Here is a 26,985-nt window from a genome sequence, read left to right as displayed (position 1 = left end):
CCCTCCTGGTTGATGGGTGTCTTCCAGAGAAGTTGGAATCCAGCGTTGGGTGGCACAGCATCATACCAGTAACCGTCCCTGCCCAGAACCCTCCTCGTGGTTAAGGCCTAGCTTCCAGTTTCCAGTTGGTGCCACTCTTTCCAATTATTTGGATGCTGTCAGTCAAACACAGTGTGAGTATCAGCTGCTGAATAGCGGCCTGAGAGACAGGAAGGAACTACATTCAAGTGCTGCTCTACCAATAACCTTCTGTGAGCATGGGCCTTATTTGCAAAATAAGCCCAAGGCCCAAATGATCCCGAAGGTCCATTCCAGTCCTGACACTCTGTGCCCTTTCTTTGAAAGACCTAGACTTGGAAAGACACTGTTTTTCACCATTGTTTCTTACTACCCAGTCTTCAGAGCTATACTGCACTAGACAATTAGCTGGGTAATTGTTCCCGAGTACAGGCTTATTTTTAATTAGATAGTGCCTGGGTTCACACTCTAGCAATTAACCCCCAAATGGAATAATTGCTCTAGAAAGAACACAGCATAATTATTTTGAAGCTCATCCTTCTTACTTACCAACTCTACTCAGGCTACAACAAGAAAGGAGCTATCTGCTATAGGTTGGCCACTTTCTCCATGACCTCTGCATGGTCCTTGACACATGGTCCTCCATTCATCTTCACAACTGGCTGCTAGATGCCTGAAGGTCATTGTGGCCTGCTGTCTGATCCCTCTCCTGACCTATGACATCACAGTTCCTATGGATTTGGTGACAATTTCCCAGCTGCACCTACAGGGCTCCCATAGGTCACTCAGGGTCAAAAGCTACAAACAAAAATGCCATGCCAAAAACATGGTGAAAAGGGGAACTGGGAAATTAGTTGGTTTCTTTTCAATCTTCACAAAATAGCAGCCTTTGGGTTACGCACAAACTTAACTGCTTTTGTCTATTTGCAGAACTTATGAATCCATGGGTAGGAGAGAGAAAGGACTGCTAACATAACCCACAGTTAGTCAACCACACATTTCTCAAACAAGCTGCATTTAATACAGCACAAACAGAGCATGCAGTGAGAAATTTGTTACTAAATTTGTTAAAGTGATTCGTAGGTATTTAAACTTGAGTATGCGTTTACAGTTTAAGGTAATTGGCCTATTTTAAATAACCGGCAACACACATGCACTGTACTTTTTTCTCTTCCTTTCCCCCTGCTAAATGTTTCCTGGCATGCTGACAGCCCCACTGCAGTCAGCATCAGGATAGTATACAACAGACCAGAGGCAACATGACCAGAGATTTACCACTTGGCATAGAAAACCTGAGCTAGCGGATCTGGCGACAGGATCCAGGAGTGTGTTTTTGGCTTGGCACCCAGTTATTTGTAGAGCTTCTAGCTCACAGAACTTTGAATAAAGCAGACATTTGGTAAATGTAGTTCTCTTTTCTCCCTTCAAAGACTGGAAAACTATTCTGGTTAATAAGTACTAGAAGAGATCCAAACACCATTCTCATCCAGTTATTTTCTTTTTCTGCATCCTTCAATTATTTTTCTAAGGCTTTCATCATCACTAGACCATAAATCCCACCACTGCACACCCGGAAGCATGCACTCCCATTGTACACACCAGTTGGCACACAGGAGATGCACAATAAATAAACAAATAAATGATTATTCAACCCTTCACTTCAATGCTCTTTATCCACCCAGTAGTGTCTTTAGATATTTTGAGACAGATGCAGCAAAATGGACAACTCATGATCCAGACAATTTTTCTCTTTCTGTGTAAAAATTCCACTTATATAAAAATAACTGAGCAGTGTTGCAACCAGCTGTCACTTCATGTAGACATGTGGAAGCACAAAGCCCCGCATGATGGGCATCATTCTTGAGTTGTGCCGTGTTACACTCTGTCAGATGGAATATGTTAGGAAAAGAAGCATCAGCCCACAACTTTAAAGTTACAAGTAGGTATTTTGCAGATAGAAAAATAAGAAAAATGAGAGATATGTACTTAAAAAAAAATGAAAAAGCCTTTTTGCTTTCAAAGTTTGAACTTCAGATAGCAGTGATCTTAGACCAAACGATTGTAACAGAAGAAACTTTAGAATGTTTCTCATCATCTGAATCCCCTTCCATTATGTCTATTGTCCTGGGCAATACATTTCAGTATTTGATCAAATAATGGCAGATTCCATGCTACACCATTCAGCATCCCCAGTTTATCTATAATGATTTTCCTCTTGTCAGCTCATTTCTTAAACCTTTGCTGAATCCGGTTTCAATGGTACTATAAACAATCATCATTGCATTGTAAAACTGCAAACTCTCTGCTAAAATAGTGTTTTGATCCAGGTTGCCATAGTAATAAGTGTATGCTCCCCTCTTTGGAGGCCTTGTTATATGAAGTATCTGTGATTTGCTCAGAATGGCCCCAGTTCATCTGTCAAAATGGGTTTTTCCTTTTTTAAAATAATGATCTAGAAAATCCCACAGCGGCCACAAATATTTTACAACCATAACGAGGAGCATTGGAGTAGTCAAGCTTTATAAATCTATGCCATTATTACATTAGAATAAATCATGTTTCTTAGGTATATTACGTAGGCCTATGTAAGCCTAATTTTAGGTCTGCTATTCAACAAGGGTGCGGTTGTTTAGAATGAAAAGAGAATTATTAAGTGTGACTTCAAAAATGCATCATGTGTCAGTTCATGTTGAGAGACCCTGGAGCAAAAAAATGGAAATTACTTCTTATTTCTATCAAAATACTGCAAATAGATATTCAGGTTCAAACTTAGTTACAATTAGAATGTGATGAGCAATGATATTTTATAACAGCATGAAATTGTATATTCCGTTCACGCTTAGGTTGAAATTATTCATTAGTAGGAGGGGAAAAATGAGAAATCCTGCAAATTTATCAGTGTCACCATGAAAAAAAAAGATGGTACATTATTTGAAATAAAAATGTTCCAGTCAGTTATAGTAATTTGATACAAGAACTATGATTTTTTTTTCTTGCAGGAACGAGGGTAAACAAACACTATATCAACACACCAGCAATAGAATCCACAAAAAGGTGTAAGATCATTTTTCATCTAAGACAAATGGTTAAGTTGGTTACTTTCTGTAAGTCACTACCAGCTACAGAGTTATTTTGTGTAATTCACTGCTGGCTACTGCCTCATAATATCTGATGTGGGAATATTAAAAACATCAGTGGGCGAAGAACAGAAAGAATCCATCTGTATTCAATGAATTCTAATTAAAAAGTAATTATGGCACAATGAGGTAGCTGCCAACTTTATTCCCTTTTCGCAACCACAAACCACACACACAGAGTATTAGTCTTCTGCTATTTGTATCTGGCTAAACAAGCAGAAAGGCAGGCAGGAACCAGACACACATTTCCTTGCATTTTTCAGGTGACTTAGTTTTAAACAACCGCAGCCCCAGAAGACGTTCAGGGGCAGAGGTGGTGCACATCTTCTGTTATAATTGACCTGGGCTTTGAGATTTCTCTGTCATGATGTATCCCAGAATGTTGCATGATGGGAAGACCCTTGTTATTCCTCCACCAGCAGAGCCAAACGGACAAGATCAAGTAGGTCTGGGACTTGGGAAAAAAGGGAAGAAATATTGACAGATAAGTAACCACTCCAGGAAATGACAGACAGCTGGAGCAGTGTCGGGACTCTCAGGATTCAGATGTAATCCTTTAACCTCATGCTCAAACTCTGTAATCTCTCAATGAGATGGAAGCGAGGAAGGAAAAAAGGCAAATTGCTTAATCAAAGCCCTTAATGTGTGACCGGGATTAGTAACTAAGTCAGAATGACAACCTGCAGGTATAAGAAGCCTTCATAACAGAGCCTCAGTGCTAATGAAGTTGTATCTGCAGGACTGAAAATAACGGAAAGGTAACCTGGCATTTCAGCTGGCACAGAAACCTTTCTCTAGCACAAAACAGGCATTCAGAACTGTATTCCTGACCACCAACAATTTCTCTTCAGCAGCCAAGGGGAAGGACTACAGCCTGCATTTCCTTCTGGTTGGCAAAGCTCCCTTTCACCCACATTCTAGAAATCCTTCTTCATCTAATAGAAAACATAACAGGTGTCAGTAGGGTTTCCATCTAAAGAAGAAGAATAGGCTCTGGCATAAGTCATTTGCTGCTGAGGGCACTAAAAGATGTCAGGGTTCTTCTTCAGAAAGGAAGTGCTAACAGGCTAAAGTGGCCCTTGTCAATTCACATTAAAAATGGAAAATAATAGCACACTGGATTTATACAGCATTCTTGGAGGCAGGCATCCACGTTACACTATGAGTTTTCGTATCAACCTTCAGAAATGGTGGGAAGTGCACTAGTTACTCTGTCATACAACAGGGCACCCTGAGATCCTGATAAATGATGTTGCTGCCATGATCATACTTATGGAGTGGGAACATTCTTACTGAAGAAATGTATTTCCGCTATTTTGATTTCGTTCTCCTTATCATTGTACATTACCAATCTTCCATAAGATAAGCAACTACAAATGCTTCATACCACCGTGACAGGCTGAGCCTGACTTAACTCATGGGACAATAGATGTATGGTGTTTACAATCGACCCCTCACTGTTTCTCCTCTTGTTTTGTATCAGTTATCTATCACTACATAACAAATTTACCCCAAAGGTAGCAGCTTAAAACAATAAAAATGTATTAACTCACAGTCTTCTGAGAATCAGAGTGGCTTAGCGAGGTGGTTCTAATTCAGGGTCTCTTGTGATGCTGCAGGCAGGCTGTCAGCCAGGGCTGCATCAGCCGGGTTTCGGGGCTGGGGCATCTGCTTCCAGAAAGACTTGTTCCCCTGGCTATTGGCAGCAGTCCTCAGTTCCTCACTGGTTGTTGACCAAAAGCCTTCATTTCTCATCACTAGACCCCTTCCCAAGACTCAGAACATGGCAGCTGGTTCCTTCCAAAGCAAGAGGTCCAAGAGAAAGTAAGTGGAAGAGAGCCCAAGATAGAAAGAGTAGAGTCTTTTACAACCTCATCTGGGTCGGGCCTGCAATCGCTTCTGCAGTGTCTGCTTGCACACGGACCAGCCCTGGTATAGTGTGGGAGATGACTACACAAGGCCATGAACACCAGGAGATGGGAACCCCAGGGGCCATCTTCGAGGCTGGCTGTGACAATTTTTGCTACTAAATGTGCACAAGGCCTTTGGTTATTTTGCAGAAGCTGTGAGGAACAATGTTGGTGAACTGGTTGCTGGGAGATAAAAAAGGTACGAGTATGTGTGGGTGTTTTGCTGGGTTCAGAAAGAGCACTGTGATGTCCATTATCAGCTCAAGCCAAAGAAGTATATCTAACTTTCTATAGAGAGTCTGTGGGCCAAAGCTGGGAAACCCTTTTCAAGCTGGACTTTGTGAAACTTTGGACACAAAGTGTCACTTTTGGCCCATGTGATAAAGGGTCACTCATTGTTGGAGAAATTTTCACCCTATTTTGGGTAGGACCATGGAGCAGCAACACGTAGCCATAGTACCTGCTTCATCCAGCAGGGAGTCAGGGATGCGAGGATCCCAGAGGGTCCTGGCCACCATGGTGGAGAGATGCTGCTTCAAGAGGGCTACAAGAGGACAGAGATAGAGGCCCACAGACATATCCCTCAACATGTAGAGGACTCTCTTTAGAAAATAAACAGATCTGGAAGTTCAAAATCCTGCTGTTGCATAAATGGACACTAATTAATCAGTGAAGTTCATCAACAGTGTTATGGTATCTTTATTTGAATTTTCAGACAAGTAAGGTCAGTCTGTCAGTTCAGTCGGTTAGTCATGTCCAACTCTTTGCTACCCCATGAATTGCAGCATGCCAGGCCTCCCTGTCTATCACCAACTCCTGGAGTTCACCCAAACTCATGTCCATCGAGTCGGTGATGCCATCCAGCCATTTCATCCTCTGTTGTCCCCTTCTCCTCCTGCCCCCAATCCCTCCCAGCATCAGGGTCTTTTCAAATGAGTCCGTTCTTCTAATGAGGTGGCCAAAGTATTGGAGCTTCAGCTTTAGCATCATTCCTTCCAAAGAACACCCAGGACTGATAAGGTAACATTGCATAATTATAAATCTGTAGTACAAACTCTGGCCAGGCTAATTTAAATGGCCTGGCTGTTGTCTCACCCAAGACACCCAAGCAATGACCTAGCAGATACCCTGGGTTCACTTAATTCTTTGCTAAGGCAGCTTTCAATGTACCCACCTCTCACTTTGTCTCTCACTCTCCCCTTTTTAATCCCTACACCTCTCTTTGCCTGCAATGCAGGAGACCATGGTTCTATACTTGGGTGAGAAGATCTGCTGGAGAAGGGATGGGCTACCCTCTCCAGTATTCTGGCCTAGAGAATTCCATGGACTGTATGGTCCATGGGGTCACAAAGAGACACGACTGAGCAACTTTCACTTCACTTCTCTCTTACTTTTCCCCTGTGTTGCCCCATAGTGAACCAATATCTGATGTCTTGTGCCATCTGTTTTGTTTTCTAAACTGTGACTACGTGTTATCCTTTCAGGTGGAGCATCTTCTCACAAAGACACCCATGGAGCACTTCTCCTTGGAATGGCCTGTTTGTGTGCTGCCTTAATATCACCAATGGAGGAACCATACATAGCCCTTTCTTCTTTGCATTTCTAATACCTAGTACAGTATCTAACATCTAGAAGGTACTTAGTAAATGCTTAAATTAAATTGAATTACAGCTCTATTCCTGGCTTGTCACAAACCTCCTTCAGAGCCAAAGCACAGTCTTAACTTTGAGGAAATTCTTACTGAAGTTCTAACTACAGACTGGCAAAGAGCCGTTCATTTCTGTTATTCAGTGTGAACACCTGGTAACTGTCCAATAATGCACTAGATGCTGCCTTTGCGGTGATGAACAAACCCACAGGACATTTGTCCCATGAAACACAGAGTCTAGTTTATCTAACAGGTGTCTGGTAAATGTTAGTAGCTGATACAATGATATTTGATAGTTGCCTTCAAATATATAATGAACTATCTCACAAGAGAGAGGCTAAAGTGATACTTAGAGGACAGAGCTAGGCCCCATGAGTGGTAAATACTAGAATTCAGATTGCAGGTCAATTTAAACAAGGATTTTAGTATGAAAGTTGCTGAACCCTAGGAAGGAATCGCCTTGGGAAGTAAGGCGCTTGCCGGCACTAGAAGTCTGATGATGATCTGTCAGGGGATGTTGTATGAGTAATAAGAACAACAACAGAATGACGGTTGGCGTTTATAAGGGTCTGTCATCACCTGGGCGCTGTACAACACTATGAAGAAGATTGTACTATCATTGTCATTTTATAGGTGAGGAAACTGAGGCCCAGTTGAATCTTGAAGTCAAATCCAGTCAGTCCAGCGCTGGATCCTGTGTGCTGGATGCCTTACTCCTCTGCCTCTCTACTGAGAGATTCTGCTGTGAGTGGAAAGCGAGCAATTGTGTTTCCTTCTAATGCTGAAAATGTATGATGCTGTAACTCTTTTTATAGCCCCCTAAACCCAAAGACAGCAACTGATCCAGAACCAGAAGCTGGGACACAGGAAGTGGAGTTTCATTATGTAATTAAGATGATGTTTAAAAAAGCCCTTCTGGGACTTCCCTGCTGGTCCAGTGGTTAACACTTCACCTTCCAATGAAGGGATGTGAGTTTGATCCCTGATGGGGGAACTAAGATTCCACAGGCCTTGTGGCCAAAAAACCAGAACATGTAACAGATGCAATATTATAACAAATTCAATAAAGACCTTAAAAGTAGTCCACATCAAAAAAATAAAAATCTTAAAAAAAGTCTTCCTGCAACAGTACTTCCCACCCCTCACCCATCACCTCCCATCAACTCATATCTGCAATCCACCTACATGGGACCAATGGCTTTTTAACTTAAGGCTAAAATCTTTGTTAAAACACAAAACCTTGAGAGGGGTCATTCTTTAAGGTGATGAAAGGTCAAGGAATCTGATCCCATAAGGAAATGTGGAAAAATTTGGATCTGCTTTGGTTTGAAAAAAACAGAAGAAAGAAAGAAAAAGAATGAAGAGAGACATGTCTTCAAATATTTGAAGAACTATTACGTAGGAATAGAGGTTCACTTGCTTTTGTTTCTGCCAAAGGCAAAATGGGAACCAATAGTTAAAATTGTCTAGGGGAAGTTTTATCTTCTTGATTAAGAAAGGACTTGCTAACAATTGGCCCTGCCAACTGTGGAAAGGACATCCCAGGGATGTTGTGTGTGTGTGTGTGTGTGTGTGTGTGTGTTAGTCACTTAGTCATGTCTGACTCTTTGCAACCCCATGGACTGTAGCCCCCCAGGCTCCTCTATGGGATTTTCCATGCAAGAATCCATGCAAAAATGCTGGAGTGGGTTGCCATGCCCTTCTCTAAGGGACCTTCCTGACCCAGGGATTGAACCCAGGTTTCCTGCATTACAGTCAGATTCTTTACCCTCTGAGCCACCAGGACGTTGTAGATATCCCTTTATTAGAAAGTTTTAGCAGGGATACAGGAGAAGAAATTCCTCCCTGGTTAAGTTTCTTTCAGTCCTAAATCTTATAGTTCTTTGGTTAGTGGTCTACATTTTTGGGCAGGTATTGATAGCTATATTTGTGTGATTAAGAAAAATTTATCTAAAAACACAAAGTAAAAATCACTCACAGTGCCACCACTTAAACATTAATCAAGAAAAGATGCAAAGGCTTTGGTCCCTGTAATTCTGCCCTCCATCCTTCACAGCTTGGTTAAATTCATCAAAAGGTAAAGGAAGGCAGTTGATAGTGTTAATGATAATTAATAGTTAAAAGAAGTAGATGACATGATATTGGTTGTTATATATGTGCCTTATATGTTATATATGTGTATATATATTCTTTCCTGTTGTAAGTATATATACTTACATATACATGCATATGTATAACTTCAAAGTTGACTGATTCAGATGCCTTGAACTACATCTAAGTCAAATTAAGGATGAAAATTGGCTTTTTAAAATAAAACTTAATTTTTATGATTTCAATTTCTTCTTTAGCTTAAGGCTAAATACAGCTGAAGGCAGTGTCCACAGTCTCATTTTGGCTTGAAGGTGAAGCAAGACAGAGTGTGTGCAGGAGTGAGTGCACACCTGTAGAGAGGGCACTGACCCACAGGAGCCACGGTGATCTATTAGAGAGCTCCCAGCACACCCACTTGATATTTCTCCCTGTAAACATATTTCTTCTCTTGTCTTCCTCATCTCAGGAAAGGCCACCTTCTGTACAGTTGTGCAGACAAGAACAGTGGAGTCATACTTACTTTATCTCTTTCTTGCACTCTCCACATCCAACCAACCCATTAGCAAGTCCACCCAAGACCTTGCCTCCTAACAAATCCCAAATTCAGCCACCTCCTTCCGGCACCACTGTCTCTACCCAGGTGGCCAGTGTGTCTTTATACTGGAAGAGTCTCTCTGCTTCCTGTCTTGTTTGCTGTAATCCACAGTACAAAGCACCCAGAGGGACTTTCTTATTAAATACAAATTCAATCATGGCAATCCTCTGCCTAACCAACACCAACCCATCCCACTCCCCAACTCCCACAACTGCTTCCCGTGATATTTAGCAAACATTCCAAACTCCTTCCTCTGGCTATTAAGCCCTTGATGACTTGACCCTGACTCCCTCTTCTGCGCCTTCTCCTAGGCTTCCCCCAGCCACCCTGGCCTTGGTCTGGTCATCACCATCACCAACTGGTATCCACCTGAGAGCCTCTATGTTAGTGGTACTCTCTGCCTGGAATGTCATCACACTCATCTCTGCCTGTCTGTGTCCTTCTTTTGATTCAAATGTCAGCTTAGACATCACCTCACAGAGTCCTTACTGCATCCTGTAAAGTAGTTACGTTCCATCCCATCACCTTATGTTAATTCTCTGTGTAGCTGTTGTAGGCTGTGATTTCTCTCTCTCATTTCTTTTACCTCCCCTCTCTCTTGGTTTTTCGCCTGTCTCCCCCACCAGAATGTAAGACCCCTGTTATTAAGTGCCCAATCCTTTCCTAGAACAAAGCCTGATACGTAATGTGTCCAATAAACATATGCTGGAGAGAAATGAAAGTGTGGCTGATTAGTGGCCCCAGACAATGAACACCCACCTCACTGACTTGTGCTTGTACCCAGGCTCTCCTGGCTCTCAGTCGATTATGTCAGGCTTTGCATGTTGTGGTAATGAACCCAGCTCTGAGGTCTTGTAGCTATTGAATAAAAAGCCTAACTCTCAGGGCAGATTTGTGAACATGTGTGAAATCAAGCATGAAAAGGAAACCAAGACTTTCTTACATGGGTCTAATTTGTGAATATAACTGCTAAGAAACTAGGATAGGCTGGAAGGAAACCTCAGAATCAGGCAATTCCCCACTTGCTTGCCACATCATCAGCTCTCAGTCTGTTAAAATGCCGTCTGACAGAGGCAGCTAGAGAAAGAAAACTTGGGCGGCTTAACTTTTGTAAATGAATACTCAGAGCCTTGTGCTCCTGTGGTGGTTGTGAAGTGTACTGGTATTGACCAAATTTAATGACACAGGTGAGAAAGATGAATTGATCCTTTATTCCTAAAGTCACTGTCCTGAATAAAACTCTAGAATGATTTCTACTGAATTAAATCTTTTAGCCAACAGTATTTTATTAGGTATCTACCATATTATAAGGGCTCCCTAGGTGGCTCAGTGGTAAAGAATTCACCTGCCAGTGCAGGAAACGCTGGTTTGAGCCTTGGATGGGAACGATCCCCTGGAGGAGGAAATGGCAACCTGCTGCAGTGTTCCCTCCTGGGAAATTCCATGGACAAAGAAGCCTGGTGGGCTATATAGTCCAGGGGGTTGCAAAGAGTTGGGCACAACCGAGCGACTGAGGTATGCATCATATTACAGCCATTTTCCTAGGTATTTTTTTTAATGTTTAATTCTATCTATCTCCCTTAGTTTCCCCCTTTCATAGATGGGTAGATTTGGCCCCAAAGAGGTAAAATTAAGCTCACACAACTAGCCATAGATGAAGCTGAAATTTGAACCCTGACTTTTTTACAGTATAATTTTTTGTATCAAAGTATAGTTGATTTAGAATGTTGTTAGCTTCGGATGTACAGCACAGTGATTCAGTTTTATATGTATATATACATATGTATATATACACATATATTATTTTTTCAGAATCTTTTCCCTTATAGGTTATTATAGAATACTGAGTATAGTTTCCTGTGCTATACAGTAGGTCCTTGTTGGTTATCTGTTTTACATACAATAGTGTGTATGTGTTAATCCCAAACTCCTAATTTATGCCCTTTCGCACTTTCCCCTTAGGGTAACCCTAAGTTTGCTTTCAATGGCTATGTGAACCTTAGCTATTAAGCTTTCACTGCTTTTGCCTGTCTAAACCTTCTGGTCATAATTTGGCATGGCAACCCACTCCAGTACTCTTGTCTGGAGGATCCCATGGACAGAGGAGCCTGGTGGGCTGCAGTCCATGGGGTCTCAAAGAATAGGACACAACTGAGCAACTTCACTTTCACTTTTCACTTGCATGCCTTGGAGAAGGAAATGGCAACCCACTCCAGTGTTCTTGCCTGGAGAATCTCAGGGACGGGGGAGCCTGGTGGGCTGCCGTCTATGGGGTCGCACAGAGTTGGACATGACTGAAGCGACTTAGCAGCAGCAGCAGCAGTAGACCCACCAGTAGGGCTACAATTCTCAAAGTAAATTACTCATTTTGCACTCTGATGGGGACAGCAACTTCTAGAGTGTCTGATCAGTGGGGAGCAGTCCCAAGAGACCTGTCACCTCTAGGGACAATGATGTTTCAGAATTTCTGAACCCACAAAGCTGATGACTGGACCCCATGATCACATCCCAAGTCCCGCTCAGGTGCCCTGCTCCAGTGATCCCAAGCCTCCTGAGGTGACAGTGTTTCTATACTTGAACTGCAAATGAGGTTTCATTGGTAATCTGCCCACACCATCTCCCCAGCAGTCAGTGAATATCTGCTCTTCTGGAGAAGCCTTTGCTCATCATTCCTTCTTAAATCAGACTTTCAGTTAAAAAAATATGAAGTTTAGTGTCTTCAAAAAATAAAGCTTTCAAACTGTTATTTTTTTTTTTAGCATCTCTCCCTTTTAAGATTGAAGTAGTACCACATGTCAGACAGGTGAGGGCCCCAGGGAGGAGAGTGAGCCCATGACTCAGGCAGCTGGCACTGTGATAAGGGACACCAGACACAGGCCTAAGAGCTGTAGACCACTGATCAGGCTCCACGTCCCCGGGCCCACCACACTCACAGGCTCTCCTGGGCAGCACAGTGGATAGACACTAGTTACAGAAGAGAAAGCAGGTCTGAGTGTTAAGCGTTTTTAATGCTATTAATTTTAGTCTGTTTCAACTCATGTTCCACCTGGCCCTTTGACAGTTGGCTAAAACTGCTTGTTAAAAGTACACATTCTCCACAACTGCAGAAGGAAACATAAAACAAAGGCCCATCAGCCTGCAGATGATAATAGAGAAAATATTTACAATTGTGGAAATATCAGTGATCTGAAAGGTAATTTTATGGTTCATTCAAACACTAAAGATAAATCATACTTTTTAAAAATAGTAACCATGGACAGAGGATTTTAACCACAGGAAATGCCATTAAATGAGCGGATTTTAGCTGAGCAATGCAAAATGATTTTTTAAAGATGTTTTTAGATGAGTCGCCAAGCACTGTATTCACTAAGCTCTTAACAGCAAGAAGTCATCTTTTACTCCTTCACTGAAATTTTGTTCTTTTATCACCTGAAATAAAATGGCCAAGTTCTATACTGAATTGATTTAAAAAGTAATTCAGTTCAACTAAAGTGTGTTATAGTTACAATGAGGCACTTAGGTACAGTCTTTGATAATAGTAGCATTTTTTAAAAGTTAAGAATTAAGCTCCAAAATCTATTTTTAAAATTAGTTTTGAAGTAGAAATCAGGTCTGTGGATTCTGATAGCCTCAGAAAGGGATGGAATCACTTTTCAAGTTAATCACTGATTTCCGTCAAACCTATCTTCTGCCCCCAGCATTCCCAGAGCTGCCAAGAAACACTGAGGGAGGATCCAGGAAAAAGAACTATGTTATTAAAATCCTTGGTCTTTGTTGGAGTTTAAGGTTGAGGTCCTTTTGATGTCCTCCAGGCCAATTACAAGATAAGACATTGTTTAAAATGAAGAAAGGCAGAAAGAAGAAGTGAGTTATTGATGGAATGGAGTGGAAAATTAACATTGCAAAATGGTTTTTTAAACTAGAGGCAGAAAGAAGCCTTAATCAGGGTGTTTCTGTTGCAGACAAACTTGCTTAAAAGTGTTAGCATTTAAATGGTCACACCTCCAGCTTTGAACTTAACACTCCATTAAGGGACTGAGGGAGCTCACACCTCTGTCTGTGACGCCTTTCACTCTTGTCAACCCAAGGAAGAGAAGGGGAGGAGAGAAGAGGAGAAGGAAGGGGAGGAGCAGCCACAAAGGGAGCAATGGCAAGGTGTTCAGAGAAGGTGACAGTCCTCGTTACGCCTGCTGTGCTGTGCTTAGTCGCTCAGTCATGTCCCACTCTTGGCTACCCCGTGGACTGTGGCCTGCCAGGCACCTCTGTCCATAGGGATTCTCCAGGCAAGAATACTGGGGTGGGTTGCCATGTCCTCCTCTAAGTGATCTTCCCAACCCAGTAATCGAACACAGGTCTCCCACATTGCAGGCAAATTCTTTACCATCTGAGCCACCGGGGAAGCCCAAGGGTTGTATCCACTGTCCTTGTGCAATTACTAACAGCATCTGCTTTCACTCCTAAAATGCCCTGATCTAGATAATTAATTATGTGGTCACCCAAATAGGGTATAGAATGTTTCATATGATTAGTGGCAAAGTTATAGTCATTAATCAGTTCAGTTCAGTTGCTTAGTCATGTCTGACTCTTTGCCACCCCATGGACTGTAGCACGCCAGGCTTCCTGTACATCACCAACTCCTGGAGCTTGCTCAAACTCATGTCCATCGAGTCAGTGATGCCATCCAACCATCTCATCCTCTGTTGTCCCCTTTTCCTCTTGCCTTCAATCTTTCCCAGGATCAGGGTATTTTCCAATGAGTCAGTTCTTCCTATCAGGCGGCCAAAGTATTGGAGTTTCAGCTTTAGCATCAGTCCTTCCAATGAATATTCAGGGCTGATTTCCTTTAGGATTGACTAGTTTGATTTCCTTGCAGTCCAAGGGGCTCTCAAGAGTCTTCTCCAACACCACAGTTGAAAAGCATCAGTTCTTCAGTGCTCAGCTTTCTTTATGGTCCAACTCTCACATTCATACATGATTACTGGAAAAAGCATAGCTTTGACTAGACGGACCCTTGTTGACAAAGTAATGTCTCTGCATTTTAATATGCTGTCCAGGTTGTTCATAGTTTTTCTTCCAAGGAGCAAGCATCTTTTAATTTCATGGCTGCAGTCACCATCTGCAGTGATTTAGGAGCCCCCCAAAATAAAGTTTATCACTATTTCCATTTTTTTCCTCATCTATTTGCCATGAAGTGATGGGAACAGATGCCATGATCTTCATTTTTTGAATGTTAAGTTTTAAGCCAGCTTTTACATTCTCCTCTTTCACTTTCATCAAGAGGCTATTTAATTCTGCTTTGCTTTCTGCCATAAGGGTGGCATCATCTGCATATCTGAGGTTATTGATATTTCTCCTGGCAATCTTGACTCCAGCTTGTACTTCATCCAGCCTGGCATTTTGCATGATGTAATACTCTGCATAGAAGTTAAATGAACAGGGTGACAATATACAACCTTGACATAATCTTTTCCCAATTTGAAACCAGTCTGTTGTTCCATGTCCAATTCTAACTATTGCTTTTTTACCTGCATACAGATTTCTCAGGAGGCAGGTAACGTGGTCTGGTATTCCCATCTCTTGAAGAATTTTCCACAGTTTGTTGTGATCTATACAGTCAAAGGCTTTGGCATAGTCAATAAAGCAGAAGTAGATGCTTTTCTGAGACTCTCTTGTTTTTTCAATGATCCAATAGATGTTGGCCATTTGATCTCTGGTTCCTCTGCCTTTTCTAAATCCAGCTTGAACATCTGGAAGTTCTTTGTTCAAGTACTGTGGAAGCCTTGCTTGGAGAATTCTGAGCATTACTTTACTAGCATATGAAATGAGTGCAATTGTGTGGTAGTTTTACCATTCTTTGGTAGTGCCTTTCTTTGGGATTGGAATGAAAACTGACCTCTTCCCTTCATTAATATCTAAAATTAACATGGAAATAACATCTGTTCCTTGGACAGTCAGCTTTGGTTCAGATGCTTATTTCTGTGTCATTTCACATGCTAAGACTAAGTGTTCTTGACTGTAGAAGTAGATTCAAAGAGTGAAAGTATCCTGGAAAGGAATCCTAGAGGCTATACGGTTGTCATTTTGCAAATGAAAAACTGAGGCTTAAAGAGGTTGACCTGCCTAAGGTCACACAGCTAGTTATAAAATTGCTGAGCACAGGACTTAGGGTCTTCTACATGTAAGTTTTACATTTTCAGTGTGTCATATATTTTCAAGGAAATAAACAATGAAATGGCAATCCACTCCAGTATTCTTGCCCAGAGAATTCCATGGACAGAGGAGCTTGGTAGGCATAGTCCATGGGGTCGCAAAGAGTCGGACACGACTGAGAGACTACGCTTTCACTTTTTCAAATAAAGTTCTCAAGATGTAGGGGCATAAAATATAGAAGTTGTGATACATAAATCTTGAGGTGAGAGGACTGAGAGATCAGTAAGAGGGGTTGGGGAACACAGAGAACAAGCAGTGGCTCCTAGGATGAAGTTTTTGATGCTCCCTGATGACTTCAGCTAAGATGGAGACCAATATTCTCTTGGAATGAACCAGGAATCAAATTAGTTTGGTCTTAACAATTTAATAGCTAATTTATCTTGGTCAAAGTTACTGAACGTCTTTAAAACTTCCATTTCCTTATCTAAAAGGTGGCTATAAAGTTAATATTCATCTGAGAGGACTATTATGAAGACTCAGTAAAACAGTCTATGTAAATCGTCTAGCCCAATGCCTGGCACATGGTTATATATTCAAAAATAGCTGTCATCATCATCACCACCATTGTCTCTATCATCATGACCAGCAGCATCAGCTTTTGTGCTTCTCTCCCAGGCTGACCTGCTGTTACAGTTAGTTGATTTCACAATCCCACGCATCCCTTTCTCTTACACGATGCTCTACATTAATCTCATTTAGTTTCACATGCTCACAGAGATCGATATTACTGTTTTATTTAACATATCAGGAAAGAGGCTCAAAGAGATTAGATAATTTGTTCAAGATCACACCACCAATAAGTAATGGAAGCAAAATTGAAGCCTAAATTTTCTTATTGTTTCAACATGTCTGTCTCTGGTAAGAATTTATAGGGTGGAGTACTAAGACGGAAGAGTGAGGAGGGGTAAAGGCAGCTGGGAGTTCACCTTGTCTAGATGGTAGGGATGTTAGGAAAAGGACGTTAGGCAGATCACACTTCACCACACTGTTCTGCAAGTGTTGCCCATGTACAAATAAGGTGGTTTTGTTTTTTTGTCTACATAGTCAATCAAAGAATGCAAACTTAAAACCTCAAGATAGCTTGGACTCAGCCTCTAGAAACAGAAGAGATGCTATTTGTCACCTAAACAAAAAACACTCTGATAAGACTCAGAAAGGAAAGTCAAATCGAGCCAGTAGAACAGGGTTCTTGAGGTCAATACTTCTCCTGAGACATGACCCAGCCAAGTAAGGAAATCTGGGCTCTAAAGAGCCTCTGGGGCACTCCACTCTTTTCATATGCTTCATGCTAAATGGCTTCAGTTGTGTCAGATTCTTTGAGACCCTATGGACTTCAAGACTCCTCTCTCCAGGCAAGAATACTGGAGTGGGTAGCCATTTCCTTCTCCAGGGCATCTTCCTAACCCAGGGATTGAGCCTGTGTCTCTTGGGTCTCCTGCATTGGCAGGTGAGTTCTTTACCACTATCACCACCTGGGAACCCATACTGTGATGATGCAAAGGATAATTTCATGGGAAAGTTCCTAGTGATGACCAAATTGGTCCCAAATATTCAAAAATGACAATAAACCAAGATAATGTTCATACCTTTCACTTGGATGGAAAGCAGTTCAGGTATCCAACTTCTTTGTGGTTTATGTTTCTTTGTCATTTTAAAAAATATTTGGGATTAATTTGGTCATTAGGACCCTTCCCATGAAATTATCTTTTGTATCATCACAATTAATTGATTTGGAGTTATTTCTAATCATACAATTAGGACTTCTAGTGAAGGGTAGAATGATTCTACTAATGAAAGGTAATTAGTAAAAGCACAAGTTAAACAGAGACCAAAACAAAGTGACAGGAATCCTCTATTCACTTACCTCAGAACACTCACAATGAGTAGACCGAGGGTCCTCACATTCCCTGAGATCGCCTAAGAGTTCTCTGGTCCTGGTTTCACATGACTGTCAGTAATTATAAGTACATGTTTTGGAGTCAGACAAATCTGACTATGAATCTTATCCCTATCCTTTCCACCTTGGATGACAGGTGTTTCAAACTCTAAGCTGTTATTTCCTCCAAAGTTGAGGTAGTGGTGATAACAGTACCCTCACAATGTATGCCGTGCACTGAGCTCTGTCCTGGCACATAGTAAGTGCCCAGGAAGAGGTAGTCATTGTATTCTTCTTATATTCTTGTTGAGTTGTGGCAGAAAAGCACACCTCTCCACAATTTTCCCACCCCTTCCAGTCACCTTCCTCTTTGGAGTATACCTGCTGGATATGCCTTTGACCACCTGTAGCTTTAGCATTAGGTCAGCAAGTAATGTAACATTCTCTCTCTTCCTTCTACCTCAAAGGTCCTTTCCTCGACTATACCCTGATTACTGTTTCAATTAACCCATGAAAACTATTCCTCAATTAGGCAAATTATTCCAAGCCAAGAGAAATGGCAAACTCATTCAAAGAATTTGAACCAAAAAAGTTCCAAAAGTTTTCAAAACGAATAGGCTTTAAACAATAGAATATTAAAGGGACAAGTGTAAGGTCATTCATTTGAGTCCAAACAAACCTCAGATGTATGAAGATCACTCTATGAGGATAAAAAGTAAAACCTTAAGCTTTTATTTTGAAACTAAACTCAATTTAGTTAACACTGTGATATTTCTACCCCCAAAACGGATGTGACTTTGCCTAAAATGTAGGCACATGGTCTGGGAGCCTAGAATGAGGGGTTGCATTGATTCAGTGTTGCTTGATCAGGCAGACCACCAGATCTGGTACAAGGTGATAGATTTTAGCATTTTATCCATACTTCAAGAATCAAGGGAGACAGTGAATTTTGTAACATTAGGGTTGTTCAAACATCAGCTAAATGAAGATTTGTTTGGACCATTCATTGTTAAGGAAATTCATGTTTCAGATGGATGTTTGGACCAGACATCGTTATGGTCCCTTTTAACTAGAGAGAATACAATTTGCCATTTCATAGGGCCAATAATCTTCTTATCCAAACATTTATTTGATCTCTTTATAAATTCTAAGAAAGTAAGGTCACAGGTATAGGTTTCTTTGTTATTTTGAATAACAAACTTCTCTGAATCTGACTACTCTTATTATCCCATTTGGTTCTTCCTCAAAGAAAAGTGCTTTCCAAAAGGAAGAATGACTTGGCGTCTCTTGACCCCGCAGCATCTTAGTCATTTCCACCTTTGGGCTTGTGTTCAGCTACCCCTGACCTTTTGAATGTCCCAGTAGCCTCTCTCTTCTAATCCATCACCTCCTTCAAATTCTGGCTCCATGCTGGCCTTCTCTAAGAGAATTTCCAGGTTTCTTTTATTCTTCTAAGCTCCTCAAGGACTCTACGTAGTACACCCAGACTCGCTTACATGTTGCCCATGAATCGTGCTCTTGTTTCATGTTGCTGTGACTCTCCCTCAGAACTCTAACTCCTGAAGGGCAGCGAACCTCTGTCAGTGGAGATAAAAAGGAGAAGAGCTCTGGATTTTCCTAATGATCACAAAACACTGGGCACAAAGCAACCACTAGGGGCCTAAGACCCATCAAACAGCAGTGAAATTCCACTAGGATTAAGGTTAGATGGGGCAAACCAAGTTTCAGAAGATCAGAGACATTTATATTCTGTTCTGAGTAGTTCAACGGTCCTTCCAAATCACCAGGACTACAGACATAAAAGTTTCATCTAGCCACTAGCTCTAGCTGAACATATCACAGGTTACTTAAAGTGCAATTTATTTTTAATAGAAAAATTGATTCTAGAATGAAACATGAAGTAGTCTTTTTTTTTTTTTTTGGTAGTAGACTAACCTTTTAAAGAATAGCATTCTTGCCCTAGAGAGGGGCATAAAAGTTTAAAAGGTTATTTTCCACATTACACATAACCTGCATGCTCACCTTTACTATCTCTTTGCCAGATCAGCCTGTGGCACTAACTCACTGAAAATACCGGCTCCATTAATGCAAGATTTACTTCTCTTTACTCGGCAAAGTACAGACCTCATATTTCAAAGCAAATTCAAGCTTTTGTAATTCACTACCTCCTCTGTGAGATGTGATGACATGGATTTTTCTCTTCAAATTTTGAAAGAGCAAAGCAACTGTGTTGCTGAAGAGAAGTCTTTCCTGACCCACCCAGGTGAGTTGGTTGCTCCCTGAATGAGTTCCTATGGCACTTTTAACATGCTGCTCTTCTTTAAACATACCATGGTAATCATAATTTGCTTACATGTATTTGTTACACATATCTTCTCACCTATTCCAACTGCCAACTCCATGACAGCAGAAATGCTGTCCTGTCCATTTATTTGTAACTTCATGATATGGGTGCCAGGGTGTATAATCCAGACCCTTTCTCAGGACAAGGCTTCCGTTCTCCCAGCTGCTATGATTGCTGCCTGCTGGCAGGTCACAGCCAAGTCTCTTTTCTGGAATTTCCCACAGCTAAATAAAGCTACTCTGCCCAAGCATTCATCCAACGACTGACCAATGCGAGCATACAAAGGTCTGGCTTCATTGTCTCCATTCAGGATAACTCTGAAGTTTCTCCTCACCCCCAATCTCTGTGCTTTCATCCAAGTCCTTAGTTGCTGACTGCATCGCAGCTCAATGCCTCTTCTGCCAAGCCTGGCTCCCCCGCTTCCTCAAAGATATTGTTCCTGACAGCTCTCTTCAATAAATCTCCTGTACACAAGTCTTCATCTCCAACTCTGTTTCCCAGGGAACCAAACTTAAGATTCCCCCACACCCTAGAACAGTATTAGTGCACAATAGGCATTCCATTAATATTTGGTAGAAGAATAAGTGAATGAAATACACAGGAAATTAACAAATAATAATTTTACATTCCAACATTTCACTCCTACTCTTCTTCCTGCCCCATCTTACCTCAGGTTGTGATCTGAGGGAATCAATGTAGACAAATACTAAATAAAAATACATTGGACTGAATTACATGAAAGACAACAACATATTAATATTGGGGGGAGGAGGGGTGACACAGCTAAAACAGTAGTGAGAGGGAAATTTATAGCATTAAAAAGCATACAGAAGAAAAGAGGAAAAGTCTCAAATCAGTAATCTAAGATCTCACCTCAAGTATCTATAGAAAGAACAACAAAGTAAATGCAAATAAATAGAAGGAAATAATATACATAAGAGCAGAAATTGATGAAATTGAAAACAATAAATAAATAAATTTAATGAAGCAAAGAGCTAGTGCTTTGAAATGATCAATGAAATTGAGAAACCTTTAGCAAGACTGATGAAGAAAAGGGACAGAAGACACAAACTACCAATATTAGCAATGAAACAGGTGTTATCACTACAGACCCTGCAGACTTCAAAAGGATAATTACAGTGAGTAATTCCATAGATACAAATTTCACAACTTAGATGAAATGATGCAATTCCTCCTAAAACAAATACAAACACAGCTCACCCAATATGAAAGAGAAAGGGTTGGGAGGATCCCCTGGAAGAAGGCATGGCAACCCACTCCAGTATTCTTGCCTGGAGAATCCCATGGACAGAGGAGTCCGGCAGGCTACAAACCATGGAGTCTCAAAGAGTCGGACACGACTGAGTGACTAAGCACAGCACACAGCACACAGCATTACCCCCACATCAGAACCAGATAAACAGGTGTACAAAATAAGAAAACTATAGACCAATATCCCTTATGAATATAGACTAAATTTTTGTAACAAAATATTAGCAAATAGAATTCAGCAATATATATAAAAAAGCTGTAAACCCATGACCAACAGAGCTTATTCCAAGGATACAGGGCTAGTTCAATACTTAATCAATCAATGTAATCTACCATAGTAACACGTGTTTTTTTAAAAAGCACATAATCATACCAACTGAAGCCAAAAAAAAAAGTTGTTTGACAAAATTCCATATGCTTTCATGGTGAAAACTCTAAGAAGAATAGGAATACAGGAGATATTCCTTAATTGCAAAGAGCATCCACGAAAATATACAGCTAACATACCTAATGTTGAAAGACTATATTCTTTCCCTCTAAGGTTAGGAACAAGGAAAGAATGTCTGTCTCACAGCTTTTGTTGGACATAGTGCTGGAAGTTCTAACCAGTGCAATAAGGTCCTAAAAGGAAATAAGAGGCATACATATCAGAAAGGAAGAAATAAAACTGTCTTTATTTGCAGTGATATGATTGTCTTCATAGAAAATTCCAAGGACTCTACAAAAAAAAACAAACAAACACCCTACTAGAACTAATAACTTCATTACTTTCATAATACAAAATAAGCACACATAAATAAATTGAACATCTACATATAAGCAGTGTACATGTGGACAACAAAATAAAAAATACAACACCATTTCCAATCAATCAAAAAAATGAAATACTTAGATGTAAACCAGACATTACAGGAATTTATTTTAGGCTTGGCCATAATAAGGTTTATTTCTAAGTTAGATTATGACCATATACTGGTCAGAAAGTGAAATCAACTGGATTTTTGATTGTTGAAAAACGTAGTTTGTAATAAACTATAAAATGCTGATGAAAGAAAGTAAAGCTTTAAATAAATGGAGGGGTATACTATTTTCATTAATTGAAAGACTCAACACAGTAAAGATGCCAATTCTCCAAATGATATGCCAGTTTAACTCAATTCTATCACAACCCCAGCAAGACTTTTTTGAGTGATAGACATGATTACTATAAAATGTATTTAGAGAGGAAAAGAAGCTGAGATATCTAAAACAATTTTGAAAAAGAATAAAGTATGAGAAATCAGTGTGTTACAATACTTATTATTTAGCTAAGGTAACCAACTTCATGGTTTCGGCAGAGAGATAGACACAGATCAGTGGGACAGATGAGAGAACCTAAAATAGACTTACCTGCAAAAATATGCCCATTGATATTTGATAAAGGTACAAAAGCAATTCAATGGAAGGGTAATCTTCAAAATATGGTACTGCAGCAACTAGACATAAATAGGACAAAAGAATCCTCAACCTTAGTTCTCAAATCTTATACAAGAATTAACTCAAAATGAATCACAGATTTTAAAGTAAAATTTGAAACTACAAAATTTTTCAAAAAAAGATAGGAGAAAATATTCAGTATCTAGGGCTCGGCAACAAGTTCTTAGACTTAGGCCATAGGCAAAATCTATAAAAGGAAATGATAAATTTCAATTTTATTAAAATTAAAAATGTTTGCTCTATGGAATACCCTGTTAAGAGAATGACAAGCACACATGAGTAGAAAACATTAGCAGACCACATCTCCCAACAAAAACTAATATCTAGAATAAAGTATGCTCAAAACTCAAAACACACACAGACATTTCAATGAAGATCATATGTAGACGGTAAATAAGCACATAAAAAATGTTGGGCATCATTAGTCATTTGGAAAATGGAAGCTCAAATCGTAATGAGACATTATCACTACACACCTATCTGAATGGCTACAAGAAAAAATAATGAAAAAATTTTCACCAGTTGTTGGCGAAAACCCAATATGGAGAGAAACTGTATTATTCACAAATTGTTGGTTAGAAGGTAAACTGATACAGTCTTCCAGGAAAGTATTTAGCAGTTTCTAAAAAAGTTAAACATGCAACAAGCAAATGATTCAGCTATTGTGTTCCTTGTCATTTATCACAGAGAAATGAAAGCTTGTATTCACACAAGTCTGCATGTGAATGTTTATAGTAGTCATACACTTCATAGCCTCAAATTGGAAATCACTCGATGTCCTTCAGTGGGTGAATGATTAAATAAACTCCAACACATCTATACCAGGGAATACTACTCAGCAATAAAAAGGAGCAGACCAATGATACAAACAACAGCCTGAAGAGATCTTCAGAGAATCATGCTGAGTGAAAATAAGTCAATCTCAAAAGTTATACATTGTATGATTTCATTTATATAAACTTCTTCAAAGGACAAAACTACTATAGAAATGGAGAACTAATTAGTGGTTGCCAGGGATTAAGGACGGAGAAGGCAATGGCACCCCACTCCAGTACTCTTGCCTGGAAAATCCCATGGACGGAGGAGCCTGGAAGGCTGCAGTCCATGGGATCGCTGAGGGTTGGACACGACCAAGCAACTTTACTTTCACTTTTCACTTTCATGCATTGGAGAAGGAAATGGCAACCCACTCCAGTGTTCTTGCCTGGTGAATCCCAGGGATGGTGGAGCCTGGTGAGCTGCCGTCTATGGGGTCGCACAGAGTCGGACATGACTGAAGTGACTTAGCAGCAGCAGCAGCAGGGATTAAGGAGGAGTTGGGGTGGGAAGAAAATGGGTGTGACAATAAAAAAGGCACCAAGAGAGATCTTTACAGATGTGGAAACGCTCTGTAACTTTGTTGTATCAATATCAATATCTTGGTTATGTATTGTATTATAGTTTTGCAAGATGTTATCACTGGAGGAAAACTCTAGATCTTTCTGTATTATGTCTTACAACTGCATGTGACTCTCCATTATCTCCAAATGAAGAGTTCAGATAATAAAGGGAGGACAACATTGGATTTGTAAATGATTTCTTGGATATGACACTGAAGTTACAGGCAATAAAAGAAAAAAATAGACAAATTGAACTTCATGAAAATTTAATAAATCTGTGCATAAAAAACACTATCAAGAGAGTAATAAGGAAACCCACAAAATGGGGTAAAATATTTTAAATCATGCATCTGATAAGGGATTAACATCTAGAACATATGGGAAATGCCTAAAACTCAACCACACAAAACCCAGTTCAAGAATGGGTAAAGGATTTGAACAGACATTTCTCCATGAAGACATAAAAACGGCCAACAAGCACATGAAAAGATGCTCATTATCACTAATCATGCAAATCAAAACTATAATGAGATACCACCCCAAACCCATTAGGATGACTATTTTTTTAGTGGAAAATAACAGGTGTTGGTAAAGATATAGAGAAACTGGAACTCATGTATTGTTGGTAGAAATGTAAAATAGCATAGATGTTATGGTGGTTCCTCAAAAAATTAAAAATAGAATTACCATATGATCTAGCAATTCCACTTCAGGTATGTACCCAAAAGAATTGAAAGCAAGGTCTCAAAGAGATATTTGCCCACCCCTGTTCATATAACATTATCCATAACATCCTAAAGGAGAAAGCAACCCAAGTGTTTGTTGATGGATGAATGGATAAGCAAAATATGGTATAGTTGACCCTTGCACAATGCAGGACTTAGGGCCACCAACCGCCCTCAATGCCAAAAAGCCATGGTATAATCTTACAGTTGGCCCTCCATATGTGTAATCTTGCATCTGTATATTCAACGAACTGCAGATTATATACTGTTGTATGTATTTAGATTTAAAAATCCAAGTATAAGTGGACATATGCAGTTCAAATCCATGTTGTTCAAGGGTCAACTGCATATACATACAATGGAATATAATTCATCTGTAAAAAGGAAGGAAATTCTAACACATGCTACAAAAAATGTGCATAAATCTTGAGGATATTATGGTAAGTGAAATAAGCCAATCACAAAAGATAAATATTTCACGGTTCTATTTATACGAGATACCTAGAGTAATCAAATTCATAGAGACAAGAAGAATATAGTAAACTTCCAGGGTCTGGAGTGAAGGGGGAATGGGGAATTATTGTTTAATGACAGAGTTTCAGCTTTGCAAGGTGAAAGTTCTGGAGATGAATGGTGGTAATCATTCCACAATAAAATGAATGTACTTAACATTACTGAACTGTACACATAAAAATGGTTAGGATAGAAAATTTTGTTATATGTATTTTGCAACACACACACAAATGAAATATAAAAGATAAAGTCACAAATTTTATTAGTGTTTATTCATATCTATGCAGACATGGAGGGAAAAATGTACTTAATGCATCTGATTAAAACTGGAGTAAGTTATCAGACTTTCCCCAAAAGTTGGCAATCTGCCCCTCAATACCATCCCACTCTCTTTGCTCTCAATCTTTGTTTACTATGTTACTTTCTTTTTCTCTATGTCTATTTTTAAAAAATAAAAATGATATGTATTTATGGTGTAACACAGACTTCCCTGGTGGCTCAGTGGTACAGAATTTGCCTGCCAAGCAGAAGATGTGGGTTTGATCCCTGAGCTGGGAAGATCACCTGTAAAAGGAAATGGCAACCCACTCCAGTGTTCTTGCCTTGGAAATCCCATAGACAGAAGAGCTTGGTTGGCTACAGTCCACAGGATCACAAAAGAGTCAGACATGACTTAGCGACTAAACAACAGCAAGGTGTAACACAGGATGATTTGTTACATATATGTAGTGAAAATATTTCAGTAGTCAAGCTAATTAACGTATGATCTCCTCACACAGGTACTATTTTTTCATCTGATAAGAATACCTGAAATCTATTCCCCTATCAAATTTCCAGGATTCAATACAGTATTATTAGCTATAGTCAACATACTATATATGAGATGTCTGGGCTTTTTTATCCTACCTAACTCAACTTTGTACCCTTAACTAACATCTCCCCATTTTCCCTGCCTCCCCATCCCTGGTAACCACTGTTGTCCTCTGATTCAATATATTTGACTTTGTTAGATTCCACAGGTAGAAGATCAGCTTTTTCTTTCTGTTTCTGGCTTATTCCACTTAGCATAGTGTCCTCCAGGTTTATTCACATTGTCACAAATGGCAAGATCTTGTTTTCTAAGGCTGAGTAAAATTCCACTGTATGTACAATTTCTTTGTCCATCCATCCATGATGGATACTTAAATTGTTCCCGGATCTTGGCTACTCTGAATAATGCTATAATTAACAAGGGAGTCCCTCGGTATCTTGGAGATAACTAATTTCATTTGCTTTGGGTGTATACTCAGAAGAGAGATTATGGTAGTTCTATTTTTAGTTTTTGAGGAACCTCCATACTGTTTTTCCTGGTGGCTCCACCACTTTACATTCCCACCAGCAGTGTACAAGGATTCCCCTTCTTCCACATGCTTGCCAACACTTGTTACCTTTTATTTTGTTGTTGCAGACATTGTAACAGATGTGAGGTGATATGCATTGTGGTTTTGATTTGCATTTTCCCTATGATTAGTCTGAGAAGGCAATGGCACCCCACTCCAGTACGCTTGCCTGGAAAATCCCATGGATGGAGGAGCCTGGTGGGCTGCAGTCCATGGAGTCGCTAGAGTTGGACACGACTGAGCTACTTCTCTTTCACTTTTCACTTTCATGCACTGGAGAAGGAAATGGCAACCCACTCCAGTGTTCTTGCCTTGAGAATCCCAGGGACGGGGGAGCCTGGTGGGCTGCCGTCTATGGGGTCGCACAGAGTCGGACACGACTGAAGTGACTTAGCAGCAGCATATACTTTTT

At 40.1% G+C, this 26,985-nt stretch overlaps 2 long non-coding RNA genes across 2 annotated transcripts; one reads left to right on the top strand and one right to left on the bottom strand.

Annotated features, from left to right (window-relative positions):
• Nucleotides 1-3,280: 3,280 nt before the first annotated feature.
• On the bottom strand, nucleotides 3,281-4,952 carry LOC147375781 (uncharacterized). Its single transcript, XR_015161587.1, has 2 exons — nucleotides 4,709-4,952; nucleotides 3,281-3,609 (listed from the first exon to the last, which is right to left on the bottom strand). It is a non-coding gene; the product is annotated as an uncharacterized LOC147375781 (long non-coding RNA).
• Nucleotides 4,953-5,127: 175 nt separating this feature from the next.
• On the top strand, nucleotides 5,128-6,727 carry LOC147375780 (uncharacterized). Its single transcript, XR_015161588.1, has 2 exons — nucleotides 5,128-5,264; nucleotides 6,550-6,727. It is a non-coding gene; the product is annotated as an uncharacterized LOC147375780 (long non-coding RNA).
• Nucleotides 6,728-26,985: the final 20,258 nt, after the last annotated feature.

Source organism: Bos grunniens, chromosome 3 (assembly GCF_055505025.1).
Source record: "Bos grunniens cultivar Pamir isolate PY7600 chromosome 3, Bosgru_T2T1.0, whole genome shotgun sequence".
Taxonomy (NCBI): Eukaryota; Metazoa; Chordata; class Mammalia; order Artiodactyla; family Bovidae; genus Bos; species Bos grunniens.
Note: the sequence above shows the minus strand (reverse complement) of the source record. Positions and strands in the feature narration are given on the sequence as shown.